This window comes from Mus caroli, unplaced genomic scaffold (genome assembly GCF_978045245.1).
Source record: "Mus caroli unplaced genomic scaffold, Mus_caroli_1 scaffold_4, whole genome shotgun sequence".
Taxonomy (NCBI): Eukaryota; Metazoa; Chordata; class Mammalia; order Rodentia; family Muridae; genus Mus; species Mus caroli.
In genome coordinates, this window is record NW_028227259.1 from 20,877,199 (window position 1) to 20,891,544 (window position 14,346).

The window sequence follows — 14,346 nt, forward strand, 5'->3', positions numbered from 1 at the left end:
AAAATGCTGTCTTTCTTCCACTGGATGTTTTTAGCTCCCTTGTCGAAGATCAAGTGACCATAGGTGTGTGGGTTCATTTCTGGGTCTTCAATTCTATTCCATTGGTCTATTTGTCTGTCACTATACCAGTACCATGCAGTTTTTAATCACAATTGCTCTGTAGTAGAGCTTTAGGTCCGGCATGGTGATTCCACCAGAGGTTCTTTTATCCTTGAGAAGAGTTTTTGCTATCCTAGGTTTTTTGTTATTCCAGATGAATTTGCAGATTGCACTTTCTAATTCGTTGAAGAATTGATTTGGAATTTTGATGGGGATTGCATTGAATCTGTAGATGGCTTTTGGCAAGATAGCCATTTTTACAATGTTGATCCTGCCAATCCATGAGCATGGGAGATCTTTCCATCTTCTGAGATCTTCTATAATTTCTTTCTTCAGAGACTTGAAGTTTTTATTATACAGATCTTTCACTTCCTTAGTTAGAGATACGCCAAAATATTTTATATTATTTGTGACTATTGAGAAGGGTGTTGTTTCCCTAATTTCTTTCTCAGCCTGTTTATTCTTTGTGTAGAGAAAGGCCATTGATTTGTTTGAGTTAATTTTATATCCAGCTACTTCACCGAAGCTGTTTATCAGGCTTAGGAGTTCTCTGGTGGAATTTTTAGGGTCACTTATATATACTATCATATCATCTGCAAAAAGTGATATTTTGACTTCATCTTTTCCAATTTGTATCCCTTTGATCTCCTTTTGTTGTCGAATTGTTCTGGCTAGGACTTCAAGTACAATGTTGAATAGGTATGGAGAAAGTGGACAGCCTTGTCTAGTCCCTGATTTTAGAGGGATTGCTTCAAGCTTCTGACCATTTACTTTGATGTTGGCTACTGGTTTGCTGTAGATTGCTTTTATCATGTTTAGGTATGGGCCTTGAATTCCTGATCTTTCCAAGACTTTTATCATGAATGGGTGTTGGATCTTGTCAAATGCTTTTTCCGCATCTAACGAGATGACCATGTGGTTTTTGTCTTTGAGTTTGTTTATATACTGGATTACGTTGATGGATTTCCGTATATTGAACCATCCCTGCATCCCTGCGATGAAACCTACTTGGTCAGGATGGATGATTGTTTTGATGTGTTCTTGGATTCGGTTAGCAAGAACTTTATTGAGGATTTTTGCATCAATATTCATAAGGGATATTGGTCTGAAGTTTTCTATCTTTGTTATGTCTTTTTGTGGTTTAGGTATCAGAGTAATTGTGGCTTCATAGAATGAGTTGGGTAGAGTACCTTCTGTTTCTATTTTGTGGAATAGTTTGTGAAGAACTGGGATTAGATCTTCTTTGAAGGTCTGATAGAACTCTGCACTAAACCCATCTGGTCCTGGGCTTTTTTTAGTTGGGAGACTATTAATGACTGCTTCTATTTCTTTGGGGGATATAGGGCTGTTTAGATCATTAACCTGATCTTGATTCAACTTTGGTACCTGGTATCTGTCTAGGAACTTCTCCATTTCATCCAGGTTCTCCAGTTTTGTTGAGTATAGCCTTTGGTAGAAGGATCTGATGGTGTTTTGGATGTCTTCAGGATCTGTTGTTATGTCTCCTTTTTCATTTCTGATTTTGTTAATTAGGATGCTTTCCCTGTGCCCTCTAGTGAGTCTGGCTAAGGGTTTATCTATCTTGTTGATTTTCTCAAAGAACCAGCTCCTTGATTGGTTGATTCTTTGAATAGTTTTTCTTGTTTCCACTTGGTTGATTTCACCCCTGAGTTTGATTATTTCCTGCCATCTACTCCTCTTGGGTGAATTTGCTTCCTTTTGTTCTAGTGCTTTTAGGTGTGTTGTCAAGCTGCTAATGTGTGCTCTCTCTAGTTTCCTTTTGGAGGCACTCAGAGCTATGAGTTTTCCTCTTAGAAATGCTTTCATTGCGTCCCATAAGTTTGGGTATGTTGTGGCTTCATTTTCATTGAACTCTAAAAAGTCCTTAATTTCTTTCTTTATTCCTTCCTTGACCAAGGTATCATTGAGAAGAGTGTTGTTCAGTTTCCACGTGAAGGTTGGCTTTCTATTATTTATTTTGTTATTGAAGATCAGCCTTAGTCCATGGTGATCTGATAGGATGCATGGGACAATTTCAATATTTTTGTATCTGTTGAGGCCTGCTTTGTGACCAATTATGTGGTCAATTTTGGAGAAGGTACCATGAGGTGCTGAGAAGAAGGTATATCCTTTTGTTTTAGGATAGAATGTTCTGTAGATATCTGCCAGATCCATTTGATTCATAATATCTCTTAGTTTCACTGTGTCCCTGTTTAGTTTCTGTTTCCATGATCTGTCCATTGGTGAAAGTGGTGTGTTGAAGTCTCCCACTATTATTGTATGAGGTGCAATGTGTGCTTTGAGCTTTACTAAAGTTTCTTTAATGAATGTGGCTGCCTTTGTATTTGGAGCATAGATATTCAGGATTGATAGTTCCTCTTGGAGGATTTTACCTTTGATGAGTATGAAGTGTCCCTCCCTGTCTTTTTTAATGACTTTGGGTTGGAAGTCAATCTTATCAGATATTAGAATGGCTACTCCAGCTTGTTTCTTCATGCCATTTGCTTGGAAAATTGTTTTCCAGCCTTTCATTCTGAGGTAGTGTCTATCCTTTTCTCTGAGATGAGTTTCCTGTAAGCAGCAAAATGTTGGGTCTTGTTTGTGTAGCCAGTTTGTTAGTCTATGTCTTTTTATCGGGGAGTTGAGTCCATTGATATTAAGAGATATTAAGGAAAAGTAATTGTTGTTTCCTGTTATTATTGTTGTTAAAGTTGGCATTTTGTTCTTGTGGCTGTCTTCTTTTAGGTTTGTTGAGGGATTACCTTCTTGTTGTTTCTAGGGCGTGGTTCCTGTCCTTGTATTGGTTTTTTTCTGTTATTATCCTTTGAAGGGCTGGATTCGTGGAGAGATAATGTGTGAATTTGGTTTTGTCGTGGAATACTTTGGTTTCTCCATCTTTGTTAATTGAGAGTTTGGCTGGGTATAGTAGCCTGGGCTGGAATTTGTGTTCTTTTAGTGTCTGTATAACATCCGTCCAGGATCTTCTGGCTTTCATAGTCTCTGGTGAAAAATCTGGTGTAATTCTGATAGGCTTGCCTTTATATGTTACTTGGCCTTTTTCTCTTACTGCTTTTAGTATTCTATCTTTATTTAGAGCATTTGTTGTTCTGATTATTATGTGTCGGGAGGTGTTTCTTTTCTGGTCCAGTCTATTTGGAGTTCTGTAGGCTTCTTGTATGTTCATGGGCATCTCTTTCTTTAGATTTGGGAAGTTTCCTTCTATAATTTTGTTGAAGATGTTTGCTGGTCCTTTGAGTTGAAAATCTTCATTCTCATCCACTCCTATTATCCGTAGGTTTGGTCTTCTCATTGTGTCCTGTATTTCTTGGATGTTTTGAGTTAGGATCTTTTTGCATTTTACATTTTCCTTGATTGTTGTGCCGATGTTCTCTATGGAATCTTCTGCACCTGAGATTCTCTCTTCCATCTCTTGTATTCTGTTGCTGATGCTCGTATCTATGGTTCCAGATTTCTTTCCTAGGGTTTCTATCTCCAGTGTTGCCTCATTTTGGGTTTTCTTTATTGTGTCTACTTCCCTTTTTAGGTCTAGTATGGTTTTGTTCATTTCCATCATCTGTTTGGATGTGTTTTCCTGTTTTTCTGTAAGGACTTCTACCTGTTTGATTATGTTATCCTGTTTTTCTTTAAGGATTTGTAACTCTTTAGCAGTGTTCTCCTGCAATTCTTTAAGGGATTTTTGTGCTTCCTCTTTAGTGTCTTCTGCCTGTTTAGCAGTGTTCTCCTGTAGTTCTTTAAGTGTGTTATTAAAGTCCTTCTTGAAGTCCTCTACCATCATCAGGAGATATGCTTTTAAATCCGTGTCTAGCTTTTCCGGTGTGTTGGGGTGCCCTGGACTGGGCGAAGTGGGGGTGCTGGGTTCTGATGATGGTGAGTGGTCTTGGTTTCTGTTAGTAAGGTTATTACGTTTACCTTTCGCCATCTGGTAATCTCTGGGGTTAGTTGTTATCGTTGTCACTGTTTAAATATTGGAGCAGAAGCTGTGTTCCACTCACCAGCAGTCTCTAAATCCTGCGGCGGGGGTTGTGGGTAGCTGACGGTACCCCGGTGCTAGTCCAGCCGGAAGAGGCCTGTGGTCCTACTCAGGCCGGTTTTCTGCTTCCCTAACTAATGCAGTCTCTGGTCCCGCTTGCAATTGGATTGGAGCAGAAGCTGTGTTCCACTCTCCAGAAGTCTTAAGATCCTGTGGCAGGTGTTGTGGGTAGCTGGCGAGTGTCAGCCGACCCTGCGCCCCAGCTGCCCCGGTGCTTTTCTGACCGGAAGAGGGTTGTGGCCCTATGTAGGCCGGATTTCTCTCTCCCCAACCAGAGCAGTCTCAGGTCCCGCGTGATTGGACTGGAGCAGAAGCTGTGTTCCACTCACCAGCAGTCCCAAAATCCTGCGGAGGGGGTCGTGGGTAGCTGGCGGGTGTCAGGCAACCCTGCGCTCCAGCTACCCCAGCGCTGATCCGGCCGGATGAGGCCTGTGGCCCTACTCAGGCCGGTTTCTGCTTCCCTAACTAATGCAGTCTCAGGTCCCGCGCAATTGGATTGGAGCAGAAGCTGTGCTCCACTCACCAGAAGTCTTAAGATCCTGTGGCAGGTGTTGTGGGTAGCTGGCGAGTGTCAGCCGACCCTGCGCCCCAGCTGGCCTGGTGCTTTTCTGACCGGAAGAGGGTTGTGGCCCTATGTAGGCCGGATTTCTCTCTCCCCAACCAGAGCAGTCTCAGGTCCCGCGTGATTGGACTGGAGCAGAAGCTGTGTTCCACTCACCAGCAGTCCCAAAATCCTGCGGCGGGGGTCGTGGGTAGCTGGCGGGTGGCTCCCGCTACCCCGGCGCTGATCTGGCCGGATGAGGCCTCTGGTCCTACTCAGGCTGGTTTCTGCTTCCCTAACTAATGCAGTCTCAGGTCCTGCGCGCAATTGGATTGGAGCAGAAGCTGTGCTCCACTCTCCAGAAGTCTTAAGATCCTGTGGCGGGTGTTGTGGGTAGCTGGCGAGTGTCAGCAGACCCTGCGCCCCAGCTGCCCCGGTGCTTTTCTGACCGGAAGAGGGTTGTGGCCCTATGTAGGCTGGATTTCTCTCTCCCCAACCAGAGCAGTCTCAGGTCCCGCGTGATTGGACTGGAGCAGAAGCTGTGTTCCACTCACCAGCAGTCCCAAAATCCTGCGGAGGGGGTCGTGGGTAGCTGGCGGGTGTCAGGCAACCCTGCGCTCCAGCTACCCCGGCGCTGATCTGGCCGGATGAGGCCTGTGGCCCTACTCAGGCCGGTTTCTGCTTCCCTAACTAATGCAGTCTCAGGTCCTGCGCAATTGGATTGGAGCAGAAGCTGTGTTCCACTCACCAGAAGTTTTAAGATCCTGTGGCGGGTGTTGTGGGTAGCTGGCGAGTGTCAGCCGACCCTGCGCCCCAGCTGCCCCGGTGCTTTTTTGACCGGAAGAGGCTTAAAGTTCTTTTTACATCTCCATCTTGTGACCTAGAACAGCAGGCACACTAATATTTTAACAAAAAAAGGTAAAATCCTTCTACTACATAAAAGTTCACTGATAACTTTAATAAAGAAAATAAATCAAAATCAATTTCCTAACTGAGGCAAAGAAAGCAGCTAGCCCCATGAAAGATCAGAATTCTAAACAGACCAAAACAAAACAAAACAAAACAGATTTGCAGTGTGTAAAATTAGGTATATCATTGTATTGTGTATGTATTTTTTTGAGTGTATGGTTTCCTTTCATAGATAACACACAATGGTAGCTGGGGTGGAGGACAGAACAGATGTTGAAGAAAGAAAAGGCACATAGGCTCTCAGATTCTTGAGAAATGTTTTCCCAGTGCAATCAATAAGATCAGAGACATTTCTTGTTTAGATCATTAGGGCTTCCCTAGACTGAACTAATACATAGGAATTTAAAATGTTGATTATGTGACAAATAGGTTAAATAAGTGGCAAGTAGTTTCTATGGACTGGTGGTACATTAATTGCTTCTGATTTTCAGGGACCAATTCATTAGAAAAAATTACACAAGTGGGGAGTTCATTCTTTCAAGCATCAGGCTCCCTAGAAAGAGCTGTTATTAATAGCAATTTTAGACAAGAACTATAACGTTCAGCACCACCAAGCCTGGAATCTCAAAGCCTGACTTCCATCTGTTGTGCATTTAATTCATTTACTGAAACCACTTTAATTCTGTTGAAAATCTATAATAATTACAATGAAAGTAAATAACCCTCTAATTATTTGGAAAGAACATGATCATAGACTCACATTGCCTCTGATTTTATTACTCTAAAAGAGCATTTGGTTAGCCATTTTAATTGGGTGGTAGTGAGACCAGAGGGAAAGATTTTTAAAAGCTTTATGCAACCCAACCAGAAACTTTTACTGTTTGTGACAAACAATTTTGATTTTTGATGTTTGAGCTCAGCCATTGAAAGAATTTGGCATGGCTCCTATTCTCCTTTGTCTTCATCTTTTAAACTTCTTTTCTTACTGATATGTATCCCAAATTTAGAAACAGATTATACAGTTGTCCCTTCTGGTCATGAGAGAGGATCCATTTTCCTGTCACCTTGGAAATGCGTCCTACAGGACATGAGACTTCTAAGCCATGGAAAAGAGAGCATCCATTTCTCTAAACCTTGAATTGCAAGACTAGGTACTGTACTCTGACCTCCTGCTGCAAACTTTTCACTTGCAGAGTGACTACACTTCCTGTGACTTTTTTTTTTTTTTTTGGAGCTATTGCTTCTGCGTGTGTGTCACAGTACCCTTTGTTTCTACTCTTAGGTAGGAACCCTTGTATGTTCTTGCTCATACAGATCCTCCTTATTTTCACCATCAATACCTACCACATTATTTTGTACTTGACTGTCCTAGTCAGCTATAATTGTCAGTTTGATGCACCCTTCTGAGAAGGGACTCTCATTTGAGGGATTGCCTAGAGCAGATTGGCTTATGGGGATTGTCTTGTTTGTTGATTGATGTAAGAAACCTGCCTGCTGGTGGCAACACTTTTCCCTGGGAATATAGTCCTGGGATGTACATATAAGGAAGCTAGATAATGCACACTAGAAATTACAACAGTATAGTTACCTAAACAAGACCTGCACAAATGATACAACCAGTTGACATGATAACAGGAATGGAAACAGTCACAAGGCTCTACCCCTAGATAATGAATTGTAGGCAATTAATGGCTGCTGAGAAAGGCAGAATCAGTCTTCACAAGGCTACTGATGTTATCCAATCCCAGTGGTCAGCCTTAAACACACATACAAACAAGTTACACTAAACGAATGCAGCAGGCTATATTTATAGATACATATATGTATACACATATATGTGTGTGTATAACAATACATGCATGTAGCAATAATAGTTAAAGAAAAGTCATGAATTTGAGAGGGAGTTGCAGATCATGGGAAAGAGGAGTTGGAGTGGGAAGATAGAGTGGTATAACTGATATAAATACAATATTTGTATACAAGGTTCTCAGTAGATACATTTACTTAAGAAAAAATTAATCTAGATGAGCATGAGCCTTTGAGTTTTTCCTAGGGTTCAAAATTTCTTCTTGGTTGGTTTCTGTTTCAAAATCTTGGTTGAGCTCAGTGATGCCCTGTAATGTGTAAGCCTCCCCTAAGTTGCCTTTTATCAGTGTTTTACCATAGCAAGACATGAAACTAGAACATTTCCTTTTTTCCAGACCAACTCATGTAACCAAGTTCTATGAGCAAAAGGGTTATATTCATAATTCTACAATCTCTATTAAATGTAGATTGTGAAACATAAGTGTTTGTTTTATGAATGAATAAGTTAACTGATGGTTCTTACCAGACCATTCAAGGGGAAAAAAGACTTAGAGTGCAGAACTTTCCTCAATAGATGTTTATGGTCAATTCTCTGAAAATCTGAGAAGGCTTTTGAAGTTGTCAAGAGAAATATTTTTGTTATCCAAACCAAATACACTGTAGGAAAGAAGCAACGAAAGTTTTTTATTAAATTTATTCTTTTTTCCTATGGGCATTCTTTATTTAGATTCTTAGAAATATGGACACATTTTAATTCATTGACGATTGTAAACTTTCCACTTAGCAGATAATTGCTTTTTTTCTCCCTGTGCTCATATTTAATGGATCTTAGAAAAATGAGGAAAGTTTTGCTTAATTACTTCAGTTTCTAAAGATTCTTGTTAAATAAAGATCTCTTATCTGATGCTTTATCAGTAATTAGAAATGGAGAACTTTTATGAAGAGATGGTGGATGCCTCACAGTTCCCTGCTGTTGTTGGGAGAAAGAGGATAAAATTGTGCACCTGCCTCTATAAATGTGCCATGAACCTTAAGCAAGGACTATTCTCTCTCTGTGAGACTGAAGAGGTAGTCTCAGAGCTTTCAGTGTCTGGTGCTTGTATATGAGCCCTTCATTGGCACAGACCTCACTTCCACGTTAGCAAAAGGAAACGGCACCCACCCAACATTCTGAAGGGCTCAGACAGAGCTCTTACCCACCCTACACCTTGTGTGTGTGTGTGTATGTGTAAGGCCTGACTGTTAATATCTATGTCTGTAGAAGCAAACATCCTGTTATAATAGCAGGAGTCTCAGATATAAATCCATGACAGAACATCTGCATGGCATGTATTGGTGATACTAAATCCACAGCAGAGATTTGTGGATTTGACAGTATAGAAAGACTAAAAACAAACAAACAAACAAACAACTCAACTTGTAAAGAAGTTAACAAAAAAAAAAGAGGAATTTATCTAAAACACAGTAGGCAATCTTTTGAAAATTGTTGGGCAGAACAGTGACTTAGTAAAAGCAGGACATCATAACAACAATATCCCAAGCATGCAATGAATAGAACATACCAAAGACCTGGCTCAAGGTTTCTGGAAAATAGCACAGGTATGAAGTAACAGGATTGAAAACCAAGATGGCAGCTATGGAAATTGGAATGATGAAATAGTTAGACACATTTAAAAAATTAGAATCGTCTTGATAATGTTGGAATGTGGAATCATGGAAGGAGAAAGGTATCTATCAGAGCTGATGGAAAAAAGTTATTCTCATTCAGCAACTCAGAAATGGAAGAGGAATGTGGAGAAGAAACAGGAAACATTTTGAATACAGAACAGTGAATTTGGTTTGGCCACATCAAATGTGAGTTGATAATAGGTCGGCACATTGGAATTGTCCCCTACCACTCATAAAGGTGAAATTATAGACTCAGATGAGCATTAAACAAAACTATAAAATTTGAAACCTGGAGAAAATCCCCTTTAAGGGACCAATTAGAATGTATTCAGGTGCTTCGGGGAAAAATGACTGTGGTGGTTTTCAAGAATTTGTGGAGTGTTTGTGAAGTTTATGCTTGAATAATATTTGGAGATGTTAGTGCTTACGTTTCCCACAGCATTTTCCTGTCCATTTCCTTCTATTAACTCAGCAGTAGATTCTGTGCTTCGTTGCCAGTGAGAGTGGAGAAGGCAAGGAAAAAACCCAGGAGTACTCTTTAAGACCTAGTATCACTAAATGCACATGCCCACTGGTAGAGGGATAAGGAAAAGACAACGAACTAGAAGATGCAAAAAGGAGAGAGGTCCCCTTCAGAGAAAATCAAGCTCAGAGATTCTGGAGCAGAAAGAATTTTTCCTTTATTTCCTCAGAGAAGAGGCTTCCAAGCCTCAAAAAAAAAAAAAAATGCCCCAAACAATGATGATCTACTGCTGTGCATCTGAAGATCTGATTTGTTTCAGATTCAGGGAATCTGTGCATATACAATGCCTAAGTCTTTCTTGTGGCACTTTGAATAAAAATGGCCCCTGAAGGCTACACTCATATGTTTGCATACATGGTGGGACTGTTTGGAGTGGATGGGAGATATGAAAATGTTGGAGGATGTGTGTTCCTGGAGATGGGCTTTGAGATCTCAGAAGAATCATGCATTTCCCAGTGTGCACTCTGCCTTGGGTTTGAGATGTGAGCTCTCAGTTGCTTTTGCTGCCATGCTTTAGCTTAGCCATCACAGACTCTAACCTCTGAAACCCTAAGTTCAATTCAGTGTTTTAGCTTTATTTTGTAAGTGTCTCTGGTCATAGTGTTTTATCACAGTCCCAGAAAAGTAAATAATACAACCTTCAAATATCTTGGGGTTGAATGATCTGGATTGCCCACAGAAATCCACATGTCTCCAACAGCATCTCTAGGTGATTTATTTGGTAGCCACATTCACTTGCTTAGGGAGGAGTTCCTCAACCTTGTCAATATTAATATTTGGGCGAGTAATTGGTTTTTGGCATCAGGGGCTGGAAATAGGGAAAACGCGTTTTTGGATTTGTATTTCAGGAGAATTCTTGGCCCCCAACCACCAGATTCCAGAAGCTTTTCCCTACTTTTAGTTGCAGCAATAAAAAAAGCCAAACATGCCCCGGGCTCTGTTGGGGAGGAGCACACAAAACTCTTCCAATTATAAACAAGCATTCTACATAAACCACAGGGTTCAGAGTTCCTGGCTTTACTCACATATGACAAAGAAGCACCTGAGAGTGTTTGATGCTTGAGGAACAGTGGTTGAATCAGATAAAATGTCTGAATACAAAGAATTACATAAATCAATGGCTGATGATCAACACACCATCATTTTTATTTCTTAAAAGTGGGGTTATGTACTATGACAGTGTCTGAGGTCTCAGTACCCTTTAAGGGTGAAGGTGGTAGATGGTGCTGGGGAGGGTCTGTGCCGAAGCTCCACAGAATCTGTTGGAATTTCCTGCAAGCGTTATGGTATAAGGCTTAGGACTTGAAATATTAACAGAGGTAGGAGACTGATATTTCTTGCACAACTGAGTTTGTGGCCTGACTTTTATGTCTTATACAAGCTCAGATTGTCTTACCCTATGTTATCAGAATTTTATTACCCTAGGTTATCCTAAAATGCATTCCATGCATGTCCATGTCAATTCTGTAGTAGACTAGAAGACCAATGTGTCCTGGCTGAAAGGGAAGCAGAGTAAAAAGTCTGTAAGTGACATCTCAATTTTGATACTAGACATATGAAGTGACAATGTAAAATAAGTTCAGTGGGGAGGGGTGTTTCTTTGTAGGCTTCAGCAATGTCTTTTGTCTTTCTGAGACTCTATATACTCTCCTAACACCTGGAAGGTCAGTAATTTCAGGTGGAGAGCTTGAAGGTCAAGTAGACAACTGAATGAAAGCAGCAGTTTCTTCTGAATAGCACAGCTATTTCACATAAGGTTCTTAACTCCAAAAGAAGTGTCCAACTCAAATGAAAAACATCTCATCTTTGGCTTTTGTAAGTGGAGTTGTTACCCCAATTGCCCTGAGAACCAAAATAGCTTTAATACAATCCAGTGAAAGCATATGATTTTTTTTTTTTGATTAGTGGTGAGAACTCTACTTGTCTATGGGTATAAGAACAAAACTTTAGAATGTAGTTAGGGATTATACTGATTGAGTAATATGGTGGTTCTAAGTTCTCTCTAAGATTCATGACTTCACTAGTTCTGGGGAGTTGTCTCCTGGGAGTTTCCAGTATAGGATGGAGACTATTACAGAACTCTGCTAACAATCAAAATGATGAATTGTAGAGCACAGTCCTGATGTATACATCTGCAAAACAGATTACACACCTGAGGCCCAGGAAAGACTGTGAAGGAGGGGACAGAAAGAACACAGGAATCAGGATCAGGGTATTTGCTGTGAGATTGCATCTCCTAGCAACTTCAGAAGATGTTTCCATAAAGTCTTGCCAACATGACTGTCTAAGCAGGATCTGAACAAAGACAACAGTAGGCATGCCAAAGTGGATGGGCAAGCCCAGAGGCCTCAATCCTACACAAAGAACTGCAAGCAACCTAGGATTGCTGAGAGTGGGAGCAATAGTCTTTCCCAGGGAAGAGCACACCAATTGGTTTTAACATACACAAGTAACATACAGACTGCGCAAGGAATTATGTGTGTATAAACATAGGTGCATGTAACAACAATTAATAAAAAAAAGAGGCCAAGAATTTGAAAGAGAGCAAGGAGAGTGTTGGAAGGGAGCAAAGAGAAGGGGGGGGGGCATGATGTAATTATATTATAATCTCAAAAAACCTAAACGCTCTATGATTTAATAATTGGAAAGAGTGTCCAAGTTAAATGGCCCCAATCAACACTGAATGCCAGCATCAAGTCTGGAGCTCACAACAAATGATAATCAAACTGGTAGCTTTTGTATTCAGTAGGATTTAAAAAAAAAAAAAATCTAGATCCGGCCGGATCAGTGCCTGGGTAGCAGGAGCGCAGGGTTGCCTGACACCCGCCAGCTACCCACGACCCCCGCTGCAGGATTTTGGGACTGGTGGTGAGTGGAACACAGCTTCTGCTCCAGTCCAATCACGAGGGACCTGAGACTGCTCTGGTTGGGGAGAGAGAAATCCGGCCTACATAGGGCCACAACCCTCTTCCGGTCAGAAAAGCACCAGGACAGCTGGGGCACAGGGTCGACTGACACTCACCAGCTACCCACAACACCCGCCACAGGATCTTAAGACTTCTGGTGAGTGGACCACAGCTTCTGCTCCAATCCAAGTGCTCGGGACCTGAGACTGCATTAGTTAGGGAAGCAGAAACCGGCCTGAGTAGGGCCACAGGCCTCATCCGGCCGGATCAGCACCGGGGTAGTGGGAGCTCAGGGTTGCCTGACACCCGCCAGCTACCCACGACCCCCACCGCAGGATTTTGGGACTGCTGGTGAGTGGAACACAGCTTCTGCTCCAATCTTTAAACAGTGACAACGATAACAACTAACCCCAGAGATTACCAGATGGCGAAAGGTAAACGTAATAATCTTACTAACAGAAACCAAGACCACTCACCATCATCAGAACCCAGCACCCCAACTTCGCCCAGTCCAGGGCACCCCAACACACCGGAAAAGCTAGACACGGATTTAAAAGCATATCTCCTGATGATGATAGAGGACTTCAAGAAGGACTTTAATAACACACTTAAAGAAATGCAGGAGAACACTGCTAAACAGGCAGAAGACAATAAAGAGGAAGCACAAAAATCCCTTAAAGAATTGCAGGAGAACACTGCTAAAGAGTTACAAATCCTTAAAGAAAAACAGGATAACATAATCAAACAGGTAGAAGTCCTTACAGAAAAACAGGAAAACACATCCAAACAGATGATGGAAATGAACAAAACCATACTAGACCTAAAAAGGGAAGTAGACACAATAAAGAAAACCCAAAATGAGGCAACACTGGAGATAGAAACCCTAGGAAAGAAATCTGGAACCATAGATACGAGCATCAGCAACAGAATACAAGAGATGGAAGAGAGAATCTCAGGTGCAGAAGATTCCATAGAGAACATCGGCACAACAATCAAGGAAAATGTAAAATGCAAAAAGATCCTAACTCAAAACATCCAAGAAATACAGGACGCAATGAGAAGACCAAACCTACGGATAATAGGAGTGGATGAGAATGAAGATTTTCAACTCAAAGGACCAGCAAACATCTTCAACAAAATTATAGAAGGAAACTTCCCAAATCTAAAGAAAGAGATGCCCATGAACATACAAGAAGCCTACAGAACTCCAAATAGACTGGACCAGAAAAGAAACACCTCCCGACACATAATAATCAGAACAACAAATGCTCTAAATAAAGATAGAATACTAAAAGCAGTAAGAGAAAAAGGCCAAGTAACATATAAAGGCAAGCCTATCAGAATTACACCAGATTTTTCACCAGAGACTATGAAAGCCAGAAGATCCTGGACGGATGTTATACAGACACTAAAAGAACACAAATTCCAGCCCAGGCTACTATACCCAGCCAAACTCTCAATTAACAAAGATGGAGAAACCAAAGTATTCCACGACAAAACCAAATTCACACATTATCTCTCCACGAATCCAGCCCTTCAAAGGATAATAACAGAAAAAAACCAATACAAGGACAGGAGCCACGCCCTAGAAACAACAAGAAGGTAATCCCTCAACAAACCTAAAAGAAGACAGCCACAAGAACAGAATGCCAACTTTAACAACAAAAATAACAGGAAACAACAATTACTTTTCCTTAATATCTCTTAATATCAATGGATTCAACTCCCCGATAAAAAGACATAGACTAACAAACTGGCTACACAAACAAGACCCAACATTTTGCTGCTTACAGGAAACTCATCTCAGAGAAAAGGATAGACACTACCTCAGAATGAAAGGCTG